The sequence below is a fragment of the Balaenoptera borealis genome (assembly GCF_965194805.1).
Source record: "Balaenoptera borealis genome assembly, chromosome: 1".
In the NCBI taxonomy this organism is placed as follows: domain Eukaryota; kingdom Metazoa; phylum Chordata; class Mammalia; order Artiodactyla; family Balaenopteridae; genus Balaenoptera; species Balaenoptera borealis.
The window spans coordinates 187,605,068-187,620,219 of NC_138860.1; the positions used below are offsets into that span (position 1 = coordinate 187,605,068).

At 43.6% G+C, this 15,152-nt stretch overlaps 1 protein-coding gene and 1 long non-coding RNA gene across 5 annotated transcripts in view; one reads left to right on the top strand and one right to left on the bottom strand.

Annotated features, from left to right (window-relative positions):
* The window catches only part of LOC309628213, a 31,806-nt gene extending 21,853 nt beyond the window's left edge, over positions 1-9,953 (bottom strand). The window contains exon 1 of the long non-coding RNA XR_014244247.1: positions 9,691-9,953. This is a non-coding gene — a long non-coding RNA (uncharacterized lncRNA). The remainder of the gene's footprint in view (positions 1-9,690) is intronic.
* RERE (arginine-glutamic acid dipeptide repeats) overlaps positions 8,992-15,152 on the top strand; it is a 417,780-nt gene continuing 411,619 nt past the window's right edge. For 2 of the 4 annotated variants that reach the window (XM_082390311.1, XM_082390309.1), the window contains exon 1: positions 8,992-9,721. The gene's annotated coding sequence lies outside the window, so the exon portion shown is untranslated. The remainder of the gene's footprint in view (positions 9,722-15,152) is intronic. The other 2 variants (XM_082390315.1, XM_082390314.1) reach the window with 2 other exon arrangements.

Sequence of the window (15,152 nt, forward strand, 5' to 3'; positions counted from 1 at the left end):
AATGTAAACAGTCCTTGATATTATTTTAGTCAAATGTGTCTTTGAACACTTTGTCCTTTTTGGGTCTTGTTCAAAAACTTCTCAATATTTGACTCTAAAATTTCTTAATTTTGCATTTCACATTTGAGTTTTTAAACCACACTATTTGATGTCTATATTGGATTTGGGAGTGCCTTTTCATTAGTATATTATCACAGGCTCCTAAAAGAAGTTCAAAAACATCTGAAAGATTAAAAAATTATTTTAAATATATTTTAAGTTTTAAAATTGAGGTATAACTGACTTGTAAGATTTTGTAAAACACAACTGGGTAACTATCAACCTTGGTTTTCTCTATCACAGTATCTCCCTTTGTGGTGTGTTAGTTTGTTGTATGTCTTTTTTTTTTTTTTGGCCACGCCACGCAGCATGCAAATCTTAGCATGTGGATCAGAGTTCCCTGACCAGGGACTGAACCCAGGCCCCCTGCAGTGGAGACGCGGAGTCCTAACCACTGGACCGCCAGGGAATTCCCAGTTTGTATGTCTTAACCTCTGCTGGCTATGATCTATGAGCCTGTTGCTTTCATTAGTTTCTTTTTCCTCGATTTTATTCTTAATTATTGGGGCTTAAATTCCTTTCTTGTATTTGTGGTAATCAACTTACCCAAAGTTTTTATGTCTTGGGAGAAAGTCATTTTGTCACCTCTCCCTGGCTTATTAACCCTAGACTCTTTCTTTCACCCTGGGATGAAAATTAATCACATATTACTAGGTCAGATAGGGTAGAAGGTGCTTCAGTGTAAAGATCCGTCTTCGTTTTTCTTGGCTTTCTCTTTCCTCTCCTTGAGTGTAGTAAGAATTTGCTGTTAGTTTGAAGGTAATGGGGCTCTTTTGCAGGTTGGCTAGAAGACCTTTGGCGGGGGGGGATGTGCTCTGGGATAACTCTTATGAAATTTTTATCGTTCAAGAGAATGTGAACATTCTGTCACTTGTGTCTGCTCCTTTTGGGTTTTCTCTATCAGAAAGGCCAAAGGTCCCTTGTAAAAGTTACTGTTAAAAAATGTGTTGAGGGCTTCCCAGGTGGCTCAGTGGTTAAGAATCTGCCTGCCAATGCAGGAGACATGGGTTCGAGCCCTGGTCCGGGAGGATCCCACATGCCGCAGAGCAACTAAGCCCGTGGGCCACAACTCCTGAGCCTGCGCTCTAGAGCCCACAAGCCACAACTACTGAGCCCGCGTGCCACAACTACTGAAGCTCGCGCGCCTAGAGCCGGTGCTCCTCAACAAGAGAAGCCACCGCAATGAGAAGCCCGCGCACCGCAACGAAGAGTAGCCCCCGCTCGCCGCAACCAGAGAAAGCCCGCGCACAGGAACGAAGACCCAACACAGCCAAAAAAAAAAAAAAAAAAGTTGAATTACTTAGTTGCTAAGGTTCAGTTTTACTCTTCTTCTTTTTATTGATTGATTGACTGATTGATTGGCACAAGCCATTCCAAAAGCATGCTCTGGATGTTAGTCTCATCAGGGAAGCTGCTCTACCACAGTTTCTGGGGTTTTCACCGCGGGACACCCTTCACCCCTGTTCACCCCTCTGCTGCTACTTGCACCCCACAGGGGGCCAGGGACCAGGACAGGACCAGGTCTAAAATGATGAACTGGACCCATTAGGTTTTTCACTCTCAGGAATTTTAAGTAGGAAATACTAAAGTCGTGAGGCAGCCGGCAGAAGCAGCTGTAGCTGATAAGTCATAAGCTCCAGAAAAACCAGAGAATCTGGGAGAGGCCCCATGAAAGCAGCAATTACGAGGGAGAGCAGACTCTTTGAAGTGAAGAAAAGCTAAACCGTAGAGGGTGAGGAGGTCAGCTGGTGGGAAAGATGAGAATAGTGGGCCACTGATGCTAACGGTGGAGAGAGCTGGGGGTCCTGACCTTCCTGTGGCCCTACTTCTAGTCCCTCCTTTTCCTGATGTCACATGGTTCAGCTTTGCCCGGGCTTCCGTATGGGAACATCTGCACGTAAATCCCCTGTTCCTTGAGATGCTGAGTGAGTCTCCATTCTTTGCAACACAAAGAACAGAACTAAAACGCTCTTTTTAAAAAAATTAATAGACTTTATTTTTTAGAGCAGTTTTAGGTTCACAGCAAAATTGAGCAGAAAGTACAGAGCTCCTATATACCCTTTCACTCCCACCCCAGTTTCCCACGTTATTAACATCTTGCATTAGTGTGGTCCATTTGTTACAATGATGAACCACTATTGATACATTATTATTAACTTCAGTTCAAAGTTTACAATTGAGTTCACTCTGTGTTGCATATTCTGTGGGTGTGTATCCACCCTTATAGTATTTTACAGAATAGTTTTTACTGTCCTAATAGTCCCCTGTATTCCACAGATCCATCCCTCCCTCCTCCATCCCTGGCAACCACTGATCTTTCTACTTCCTTTTCCAGAACCTCTTTTTCAGCATAGTTTTTGCCTTTTGCAGAATGTCATATGGTTGGAATTAAACAGTGTGTATGTAGCCTTTTTTGAGATTGGTTTCTTTCACTTAGTAATGCCTTTAAGGTTCCCCCATGCCTTTTTGTAGCTTGATAACTTATTTCTTTTTACTGCTGAATAATATTCCATTGAATGGATGTACCCGTTTATTCATTCGCTTATTGAAGGACATCCTGAATGCTTCCACGTTAAAATGCTCTATTTAAGATGGAAAAAGTAAACATAGAAGAATTTATTCTGGAAGTTGGAGTATTAGAAGGAGGCAATTGGGGTTGAGAGGGCCAGGAATGTAGATATTTTGAAATATAGATGCCTTAAGTGTTGAAGAGAGAGAGGCATTAAAATCAGTGCTCCAGACATGTCCAACTTAGACACCAAAGCTGGATGACAGAGGGTGAAGTTTGCTGTTTCTTCTGGGTTATGAGTTACTTGCCTGTTTTCTCTGTGTGTGTATATGCCTTGGATTGAAAAAATGAATTTTGGTGGCATATAGCACCTGCCACATCAATGTTGTAAGACTGAATTCTGGGTCCCCCAAATAATACAGTAGAATCTAAAATATATTTTCTTTGGACTCTTCCTTCCGAGGGCCCCTTTGTGATCCATGCCAGCCTTCTTTGTTCACCATTTAGACAAAACAGGGTTTGTGGATAATTTTCAACTCCCCATTATTATGCCCTTATTCTCCCTAGAAAACTACACCTTCCCTCCAAGGTAAACCTAAGTAATTTACCAATAGATGCAGAGGATATGTTAATCTCGAAATTCAGTTTTCCCCAGGGTGGAATTTGCTGGCTCTTTGGCTCGCTCAGTTAACAGTGGACAGCTGTTTATGGCAGGAAGTGTGGAATGGCACGTCTCACTGAGATGGCAGGGAGACAAAGGAGGAGACAGCTAATGATCAAACTTGGAATTAGGCCAAGACAATGAAAATCAGCATCTCCTCCCCTTCATTCTTTCACAAAGCCCTGTGCGACTTTTCAATCACCGCACGTGGTCAGAAGTCAGATTTGGGGTTTAGATCTCATCCAGAAGGCACCCCTGTGCCCTCGGACAGCACACTGTGACATTGGCTGGCTAAGCGTGACTCAGAGAAGAGCACGCTCCACTGGTCAACAGACCCGCTTCTACTCTGGCTGAAAGAAAATTCATCGAGTCTGGAGTTGAATTGAGAACCTTAATTGCTGTCCACAATTAGTCATGTCCAAACAAAGGAAGAAGGTTTCCGATTTTGATCCTTTTTTTGGGATGGGGGAAAGGCTGTTTCCCTTTTGCACGTGTTTGCATGCATGACATCTGCCTCCTGCAATTTGCAGTAAGCCCCCAATACTCACCCACTGCTCCATTCCAATTCAGTGCAGGGACTTTCAAAGGCTACCACGGCTTACTTATTTGGCCTGAGGAAGAAGGCTAAGTATAAACCCACTGTGGGTATGTGAGTGCTGAGCGCCTGTAGAAAGAGGGGCTGCTGTGGGGAGTAAGTAGCCAGCACTGCTGGTGGCTGGACCGAAAGGTGCAGTGGTGGGTGGGGTGAAGCTCTTTATTGGCTGGTATTTGCACTACATAAACTTGGAAGGCAAATTCAAAGAAAATGTCTAGAAACAAGCTTCCGTGTGTTACCAAGCTTGATAAAGTACCGTAGTTTCGCTTAAGGCATTTCAGGGGAAAATAATTTACTTGTTCTAAAGCTTGAGTACTTCTGATGAATTATGAAGGCTAGTTACCGGCCATACGTTCAAAGAATTTGAATTTTTTTTTTAATGAGAAAAATTATACATGCTTGATACGAACAGAAAAAAAATTAAAAAGAACAGAGTTGAATGAAGTCAAAAGTCAGTCTCCTGTTCCCTCCTTGCTTTCTGTTTCACGCCTGGTGGATAAGTTTCTAGACGTTTTGAAGCAGATACAAATTTGTCCTTTTTAAAAATACAAATGGGGACTTCCGTGGTGGCGCAGTGGTTAAGAATCCGTCTGCCAGTGCAGGGGACACGGGTTCAAGCCCTGGTCCGGGAAGATCCCACATGCCACGGAGCAACTAAGCCCGTGGGCCACAACTACTAAGCCTGCGTTCTAGAGCCTGCGAGCCACAACTACTGAGCCCACGTGCCACAACTACTGAAGCCCGCACGCCTAGAGCCTGTGCTCCTCAACAAGAGAAGCCACTGCAACGAGAAGCCAGCGCACCGCAACAAGGAGTAGCCCCCGCTCAATGCAACTAGAGAAAGCCCGCGCACAGCAATGAAGACCCAATGCAGTCAATAAATAAATAAATAAATTTATAAAAAAACCCAAAACAAATGGAATTATACTTTACATAATTGTTCTGTGACTGGCTTTTTTCATTTAACTCTGAATCCCGGCTACCATTCATTATCAATTCAGATTTACCGCATTCTTCTTGAAACTTGTAAGGTATTCCATTGTATGTTTGTACCATAGTTTATTTAAACATTTTTTGTTGATGGATGTTTGGCTTTCTCCGGGTTTTCACTATAATAAATCATGTTGCAAGCCTTTTTTTTTTTTTTTTTTTCTTGCAAGCCTTTTTGTATATATCTTTGTACACTTGTGCAAGATTATTTGTAGAACGGCTTTCTAGAAGCAGAGTCGCTGGGTCAGAGGGTATGGGTATTTAACATTTTCACAGATCGTGCCAAATTGTGTTCTAAAAAACGGAACGATTACATTTTTACCAACAGTGCAGCAGAGTGCCTGTTTTCCCATATCCTCATCAATACTTTTGAAGTAAAAAAAAAAAATTCCTGAGGTGATTTTTTTTCTTTTAATTTTTATTTATTTATTTATGGCTGTGTTGGGTCTTTGTTTCTGTGCGACGGCTCTCTCCAGCTGCGACAAGTGGGGGCCACTCTTCATCGCGGTGCGCGGGCCTCCCACCATCGCGGCCTCTCCCGTTGCGGAGCACAGGCTCCAGACGCACAGGCTCAGTAGTTGTGGCTCACGGGCCCAGTTGCTCTGTGGTATGTGGGATCTTCCCAGACCAGGGCTCGAACCCGTGTCCCCTGCATTGGCAGGCAGACTCCCAACCACTGCGCCACCAGGGAAGCCTCCTGATTTTAATTTGCCTTTATTTCATTATGAGTATATGTTTATTGAACACATTTTTTTTCTGAGACTCTTTTGTTCATATATTTGTCTGTTTTTCCATTGATTTTTTTTCCAACAGATTTGTGGGAGCCTTTGTATTAAGGAAGTCAGCCCTTTATTATAGGTGTTGAAAATATTTTCCCTCCGTTTGCTTGTTTCTTACACTGCTATGGTGTTTTTTACGCTTTATAGTGATATAAAATATTTATGCAGCAAAATTTATTGGTATTCTTCCTTTATGACCTCTGGGCTTCCTGTCATGCTTAGAAAAAACTTCCTCAATCCATGATTTGAAAAAGTTTTAGTATTCCTCTAATACTTTTATTGTTTCATTTTTAAAAAATAATAAAATAGCCGACATATACAAAAGAATAAACATAACCTATATGTGGGTTATAAAGGTCAATAATAAAATAACCACTAAACTCAACCTAAGAAATAATGGTTCAGTGGCTTCAATTTTTGCATTAAAAAAATCCATTTATAATTTGGAAGAAGGTAATTAGGAATAATAGGAATCTAGTTAAAAATTTTTTGTTTTTCTGTGTTGCTTTTGTTTTCCCATATAGCTATCTGATTACCCAACATCATTTATTAAATAATCCTTTTTTTTTTGTTCTCCTGGCTTCTTTTAAATAATGGTATTACACCTCTGATGTGACTTCTATATACAAATTAAATTGCTTCTACCTGTAGTAAGATATATAAAACTAACGAAAATCCTTCTTGATGTTTTCAGATTCAGGTAAGTGTTCTCCATATTCTAAAGCTTGCTAAAAAGAAAATAATGAAACTTTCTCTAATTTCATAATGGGAAAAAACCCCACTGGATATTTGAACTCTTTCACCTTGAGCAAGTTGTTTAACTTCTCTATGCCCCAGTTTCTTGACCTTTAAAATGGAGATAATAATAATACAGTTCATGGGCTGCTGTCAGGACTAAGTGGGCTAAGAAAGCAACATGCTTTGCCTGGTGCTTGGAACATAATAACCTTTCAATCAATGGTTTAATCGTTGTTCTTATTACAGTGTATTGTTATTACCTTATCAGTCTCTTAGTTCCTTGGAAGAAAGCCTGTATTCTCTGGCTTTATGGTTGGACTACAATTCTTGCATGGGATTGTTATAGTTAAAAAGGTCTAGTTTGCTAATTTTTGGCCCAATACCATAATATTATGCTTTATAACGATGTGGAATTTTGAGACTTCTAAATCTACATTAAAAAAAACTAAATGAAAACGATGTCAGTCCCTAATACTATGGTAAATATAGTTTCCTGATCTTGAGAACCTCTCTCTTCCCTGCTGAATGGCACTGCAGGATCCCCGGGCATCACCTTGGAACCGTTGTCCATTCCTCCACCATGGAGCTGAACCTTTCTTAGAAATAGTACTCCTGTAAATGCAGATTTTGATGGAAACTGAAGCCATCTAACTAATGCACTTTACCCTTCATTATTTCCAAACTGATGTGGAATAGCTCCATCTGAGAACCGTTTACTGAATTTATTATGCTGTAAAATTCAGTTCTCACATATTAGATAGATAAGGCGGTACTAACTAGTTTTCCCATTTCATAGCTGAAGGAATTGCAGCAGAAAGGATTTTTCCTGCTGAAAGTTACTCAGAAAGGTAATGGCAAAGACCCATTTGATTTTAGATCCCTTGGGTCACAGTCCAATAATATCTACTAGTCCTATCATTTTTTAAAAATTAATTAATTAATTAATTTAGTTTTGGCTGCCTTGGGTCTTCGTTGCTGCGCTCAGGCTTTCTCTAGTTGTGGTGGGCAGGGGCTACTCTTCAATGCGGTGCGTGGGTTTCTCATTGCGGTAGCTTCTCTTGTTGCCGAGCACGGGCTCTAGGCGTGTGGGCTTCAGTAGTTGTGACACGCAGGCTCAGTAGTTGTGGCTCACGGGCTCTAGAGCGCAGGCTCAGTAGTTGTGGCGGACGGGCTTAGTTGCTCCGTGGCATGTGGGATCTTCCCGGGCCAGGGCTCGAACCCATGTCCCCTGCATTGGCAGATGGATTCTTAACCACTGTGCCAACAGGGAAGCTCCCTATCGTTTTTTAAACTGTTGGATGTGGGAAACTGCAATCTGAATAGATAGTGCAAAGAGAAAATTATCACTTTATTTGAAATAGATGAGTGAATTATTTTGCCCTATGTTCTATCCCTTAATTATTCTATTATATACAGATCTGAACTCCTTCAGGAAGAGTGTATGATACAAGGACTCCAATAAGCATTTACAGTGTATTAACAAACTAACAATAGGTTGATGATTCACCCTGGATTCATGCCAGGGTCTGTAAAAGAACTCAATAAGCATGATATGCATTTCAAAAACTGCTAATCATAATTAAAAATTCCAAACCCTTCAATCCTATAAATTATGTTAAATAGAATATGAGCATTTGGCCTGCCCCTCACTCCCCTTATAGCATTGTAGACCCTGTGATTATCAGTTTTTGGGAAAGTGGGACACAATACAATGTTTTTCACAGAAAAGGTGATACTTGGATTTTTTTTAGATTTTTTTTTTTTTCAAACTTACGGCATAGAGTTGTGTACACTCCTCTCTTTCCGAAATCCCCTCTGTGTCTGTGTTCCTTCTTTATTCCTTGATGAGAATTTTCAGGCTTTTCATCTTTATACTTTTTTTATAAGCAGTGCAATCTACCAATTTCTTTTTTGTCTTTAAATAAATTTATTTATTTTATTTATTTATTTTTGGCTGAGTTAGGTTTTCATTGCTGCCTGCATGCTTTCTCTAGTTGTGGTGAGCGGGGGCTACTCTTCATTGCGGTGCGAGGGCTTCTCATTGCTGTGGCTTCTCTTGTTGAGAAGCATGGGCTCTAGGCACTTGGGTTTCAGTAGCTGTGGCACGTGGGCTCAGTAGTTGTGGCCTGCGGGCTCTGGAGCGCAGGCTCAGTAGTTGTGGCACACAGGCTTAGCTGTTCCGCGGCATGTGGGATCTTCCTAGACCAGGGCTATAACCCACGTCCCCTTGCATTGGCAGGCGGATTCTTAACCACCGCGCCACCAGGGAAGCCCCTACCAATTTCTTTTTTCTTTTTCTAATTAATCTTTTCCATAGACTTATTTTGAAGACGTTAATATGCATCAGAATTTCGAGTCTTTGAGCGAATCGTTCGAACCCACTCCAAGTCCCCCCAGGGATATGAACCCGCGTCTTAAGTGGCTGAAAAGGCAAACCGTGACCCTGGTAATAACAGGAGCACTGGACTCCGGCCAATCCCGCCCCTGGGACCAGCCCGCTGCGCGCCGCGGCCCGGGACCCGCACAAAGACACGGTCGGCAGGGAGCCCAGCCCATCGCCAGGCCGCCTCCTGGAGCGCGCGCTCAAGCCTGGCCGCCGCGTAGCCAGAGGTCTACCGCTCCCCTCCTTCTTTTCTGCTCATTTTATTAGAAAGAGAAAAAAAAAAAAAAGAAAGAGAAAGAGAGAGAACGAGCGAGCTTGGTCTCAAAGAAGTCCTGCCCCTTCGCCCGCCCTCCGCCTCCCATTGGCCCGGCCTCCACATGCGTCACGCCGGGCCGCGCCAATGGCGAGGCGCGATACTGCGAGGTGGGCCGGGCCCGAGCGCGGAGTGGGCGGTGGGTCGGTATAGCAGCCCCGCCGCGGCTCGGCCACCATAGCCGAGGCGCCGCCGCTCCTACAGACGCTCGCGAGCCGCCCCTCGCGCTCCTAGCCTCCTCTTCCTCCCGCACGCCCGCGACGCTCGCCCGGCTCGGGTCTCGCCCCCGCCTCCGCGCTCCTCTCCCCTCGCTCGCCTCCCACATTATCTCTGCCTCGTTTTCTCTCCTACTTGAGGGGAAAAAAAAAAATACACCATCATCCTCCGGGAGCCCCCTCGCCCTCAGAAAAACAAAACCAGACATGAGCCTGGGCTCCCGTTCCTGAAGGACTGGCCGAGCGCGGAGCCTGGTGGAGCCCGCACGAAAGGTCACGGGAGGGAAGCCCCCGCAGCCCCCGGCTCTGTCCCCGCGGCCGGCCCGCCCTCGGCCCGAGCCCGGCGGCCCCAGCCCTGTGGGCCTCCCGCCCCGTCCCCCCACTTTCCCAGGAGCCGGCCGAACACACCTCCGTTGATGGTGTAGCGCGTCCGGGGGAGGTAAGTCTCCAAGTTGCCCGCGCGCGGCGTCTGCCAGCTGTTGTGGCCCCTCGTCCTGGGCGCGGGCATGGGGCGGGCCGAGGGCTCGGCATGGAAGCCCGGGTCCCGGGTGGGGGCCGCGCACGGCCGGGGCGGGCGGGAATAAAGGGCCGGGGGGCCGCTTGGCCCTGTGCGGGCCAGGTAGCTGTCCCTCTCGCCCGCTGACCCCTGCTCTTTCTTTGCTGCTTAGTCTTGCTCTGGTTTGACTTGTCTGAGGTTAAACTGTTTCATATGACTAAATCATGGGCTGAACTGGGGGGCGGGGGGCGGGGAGGCGGGAAGGGAGGAAGTCCAGGACCGAAACTGTGAATTTCTTGAATGTTTGTGGATTTGGGGGTCTTGGGGAGGACTCTTCTTAAAGTCTCATTTTCACATTAGGGGAAGATTCTCTCTTTGTATTCGAAATCTCTAGTCCTTTGCTCTGTGTGGTTCTTGAATTTTAAAACCAAAAATTACTTGCGGCAGAACAGGATTCTTACTGTCATGTTTTAGTTCAGCTCTCTGAAGGAGAGTGGCTTTTATTTTTATTAGTAGTATTATATTTTTTAAGGTTTTGGAAAGAAGAAAAAGTAGTTTTACATAGATCGTGTGTTGGGAGGGAGAAAGTATTGCAGGTTTCCTTTGAAACTGGTTGCTTGAGAAGTTGTTGAAAGGAAAACAAAATGATTCATTGTTGAATTGTCATTTTTCTCTGCCTCTTTTCCAAGGTTTGCTTACAGTTTTTTCTGGATTACAGACTTCAAACATTGATTTAAGCAAAATGTGTCCTTGAGAAAATGGGTACTTTAAATGTTTCAGTATGTGTTGCTATTTTAAGGTACATTTAGAAAGTAGTTTTGTATGAATCCTGAAATAGTTTTCTCCAAAGCAATTTTTTAAACACAAAAAAGATAACTAGTAAAAGGGTAACTCGGTGAATTGCACAACAAACATTTTAATGTAACACAAACTAACACGTCCTATGTTTAGGTTTGAAACAGTTTCCATAATTGCTTTCCATTTAAAGAGACCTTTTTGTCTGGTGTACACTGCTTTCTGTAGTCTCAGTCTGTTGGGGGAGGGGAGAGAGGATGGATCTCTACAATAGTAAAATCATCTTTGGGTAGCTATTTCCTCTCCTCGATTTGCTTGCTGAGTTAATTCCACCGTAATTATGAACCAGTTTGGATTTCGATGGCCTAGGCTGGATGGGAAGCTGGCTTCCAGCTCTCCCTGTTGTTGAGGTCGAAGGGAAAAAAGGCAGAGACACACACACACACACACACACACACACACACACACACACACACACACACACACACACACACACACACACACACACACACACACACACACACACACACACACACACACACACACACACACACACACACACACACACACACACACACACACACTACCAGGCAGAGGGCTCATTGTTCTTCCATACACACATTCATTCTCTCTCCCATATTTGGGACTAGGTTTGCACAGACAAACAGCTCTTTTTGGGAGAGGGGAGAGGAGATGGAGGAAGGGTGGGTGCTTTTCTTCTTCAGTTTTCTTTCACCCATCTTCTGTCTGGCCTTTTTTTGCAACCTTGTAAGAGGCAGAAGAGTACGTCAGAAACTAAAGGACACTCGAAAACATGTTCAGAGACTCCTGTTTTCTATCACCCTTTCTTGCTTTTGCAGCCCTGGTTTCTACTGCTCTTTCTTTTTTGTGCATGTAAAGATAAAATCCCTCATTATATGTCGTGGCCTTATAGTCAGCTTTCGTATTCCTCATTGCCCCTGACTTTGTTGGAGACAGTGATTTGTTTAGTTGACTGTTACTGTAGTGAATGTGACCAGGGTCGTCTTTTCTAGGTAGAAGTAGATTGTCTCAGTTAAGATAATAAAGATTGTATTTGAGGTTAATAGGTAGCAAAGTGTGTGTGTTTATGTTTTGACATATTGGTGGTGGTCTGAAGGTTTGATAAGACAGGTATACTGGCTGCTGAGCTCTCTGTGTTTTGTTTTGTATTGTTTGAAAAATCGGGGTTGTAAGAAAAGATCTGGTTTTCTGCTTTTGGGGCTAATGTAGAGGGTTCCTGGAACGCTGGGCAGGGAATAGGCTGAGAAGAGTACACCTGGGTTAGACCCAGCTCTGGGGCAAGGATGCAGGTTGGTGTGAATATTGTGGGTTGCAGAGTAGCGCCTTCTACTGGTTAATTGCCTTGAAGGATCCAGACGAAGAGGATGGGGGAGGGGATTAACCTCTGAGGCCTAATGATTTTCTTTTGAACACAGTTGTAGTGCTTTCCTGCAAATGCCACTTCCCTGAGCTGCTAATACAGATGCTCTTTGACAGGCATGGCTGCATTGAGGCTTTTTACGTTATTGGCTGTCTTGACATTAATTTGTTCTATTATTAGAAGTATTTATACATTGTGACTTCCAAGGACTCTCTGTCTTTTATGAGAAATACAGTTTGCCTTGAAATAGTAAAAAAAAGTAAGGGGGCTTATTTGTGTTCTTGGTGTCTGAAACGCTACATACTCTAGCAGTCTTTTTATTTATTTATTTGGCTGCGCCGGATCTTAGTTGCGGCATGCAGGATCTTTAGTTGTAGCATGTGGGATCTAGTTCCCTGACCAGGGATTGAACCCGGGCCCACAGCACTGGGAACTCGGGAGTCTTAGCCAGTGGACCACCAGGGAAGCCCCACACTAGCAGTCTTTAAAAAGTTTTCAGTATCATTAGTAAAAAGTCAAGTAGACCTACCCTATCGAAAAGAAAAATCCCAGCACTGGACCCAGAAGTTTTCCCCCAAGATTTAATGGGGGTGGGAGGGGTGGGGGATGGAGGGGTAGGAGAGGAGCTCACTGAAATCAGCAGTTTTGCATATGTAATAGTGATGCACTGCAGTAGTGTTTCCAAGAGTCATAGAAACAAATAAAATTAAGTCTGATAGGATAACTTGTTCTATGGATTAGAGTAAAAAAAAATAAGAATCAAGAGAAGATGCGAAATGAGTACGTACAGATTAACACAGAAGGCCAAATTCCTGCTCAAAGGCTTCTAAACCAAGGTGTAGTTTCAGAAATAATCTGCTTGATAAATACCTTGAAGAATTCTTATTATCACACGTCCTACCCATCTCAACTGTTTTAAGTGTAATGAACTGTTAGAGAGGTTTGCAGTGGCAAGGGGGATTCAGTGTAGAATAAACATCTTCTGTTCCAGACTGGCTGCTCTTAGGAATGTGATTTCTGATTCACTTTGCTTTCAAAGCTTAGAGTGTAATCTCTAAAGCTGTGGATCTTTTACAATGAAATGTGAACAGGTCAAATGTATTACTTATTCAGCAAGAATAGAGTCAGGTAATTTCAATCCTGTATAGTCTCTGCCAATGTTTTGTTACAAGGTAACTAGAATAACTGAGAACCAGTTCACTACAAGAAGGTAGCCCAAATCAAGAAATAAATGCATCAGTTACTTTTTCAACTTTGACTTAATGGTTAGTCGTAAAGTTTTTAAAAAGTGAGACAGTAATCATTGTCAGGTCCTGCAGCAATTATATGTAATATTGAACAGAAATATGCCAGGTGCTGTAAACACATACACACGAATATGGCTTGTGCCCCCTTCTAAAAACCAGTGTATGTTGAATATTATTATGGATTTAGTAAGCACCCCTTGCTTTTAAAATTAGTTTTGACTCTCTAACATCTTGTTCAAATCTCAGTAATGAAAATTTACGTAGTAAATTAAGTTGTATATACCAAGTTCTTTGGGGAATTTTGTGCTCTTCTCCTAACTACTTTTGGCAGCTTCTTTTGTAGTTGATTTAAAGGTTAAGATAGCAGAAAATTCAGGTGTTTGAGTCATTAGTGTAACACAGCTGTGAACCTCATCACACACACACCCACACCCCCCCCCACACACACACCCACACACCCTGAAACAATACACTGTTGTCTGAGATAATCAGTTTCTGATAATGTGCTCTAGTCCGTTGTAGGGTTTTTCAACAACCAGGAATTTCTCTTGAATCATAGTTAAGTGATTGTTAATAATTAATATCTTGGTAATTATTCCATATTTGTAGCTCTACTTGTCCTAAGTGTGATTTTGGTGAGCCTTTTGACTTGTGCGTAGTTTCTTGTCTAAGAGAGTTCTAGTGTTTTTTAAATAATGAGGAGAAAATGGTTAAGAGTGCTTAAGTCATTTTAGTGAACATTTGACCACAAATAACTCAAACATGCTGAAATTCGAAATCTATTTACTAGATTGGATTTTGTTTGGAATTGTGATTTGTATAACTTGTTGGTTTGGCAAGCAATGCAGGAGGTAATATGTGTCTGTACATTAGGTAGCGAGGTCAGTAGGACTGCTAATACTGTATGAGGTTTTTTGGTAAGGTGACCTGTTTGTGCCAGTGTAAAATTGTTGTTTTTATTTGGTAAAATTTGCCAGTATGTCAGCAACATACTTAACTGTGGACTATTTCTTTATGTGGTTATGTTACAAAATGATAAGACCTCTAATTCATAGATCACTTGGTATTTGAGGAATTCTTACAGCCTATTTGTCTTGGGCTTTTGCAACAGAAGTTGAAGCTATGGGTCATATCCTGATTTTAAACTAGTTATATACGTGTGATTTGTGAGGGTTTTGTACGAGGAACAGAAAGTCTTCCAAGCCATTCTCACATATTGGGAACAAGCGGAACAGAGCTTTAAACTTCGAGAGGCCTCGCAGAAGCACCACAGGTTCAGACGGGTCTTGTGGACGCTGGGACGCTGTCAGGGGTATGGATGCTGCCCAGCTTTAGTGACCCGATGGCCGCGTGGCCTCCTCGGTGGGAAGAGTTTGTTGACCGTATACCCTAGTGCCAGGGCAGTGTATGGATGTCCAGACTGTGTGTAGCGTAAGGACACCGCTCATAAGGGCACAGTGTTTGCGCTGTGGGCCTGGACTAACCTGAAGGAGAACTCGTGAGCAAGCATGGCCGTGCAACATCTCTAGGCAGAATGTTGGAGCAGCACGGGAGAGCCCCTCCTGCAGAGACCCATTCCAGCACCCATGGCCACGGCCACGCTCAGCAGAGACACCTACAGGTGTCCACTGGCTCCCAGAGGTCTGATTCCTGACCCCCTTACTTCTTTGCGGGGTGGGGAGCAGGAGGTGGGCGGAGTGGTGGTGGCACTTAATGTGTGTGGGGCGAATACAATTTAGGGGGAGTGTGAGCCAGCTGGAGTGTGGGCATGTGTCTGCATGTATGAATTTGGAGACGCTGCCTGGGAGGCTCTGGAAACCTCTCCCTCCCTGGGCAGAACCTGGCTACCCTGGGGAAGTGTATCCACGCTAGAACAGCTTGGCTTGATTCCTCACGGGGTGGGTAGGCTCTGGCCACTGATTTTAAAACA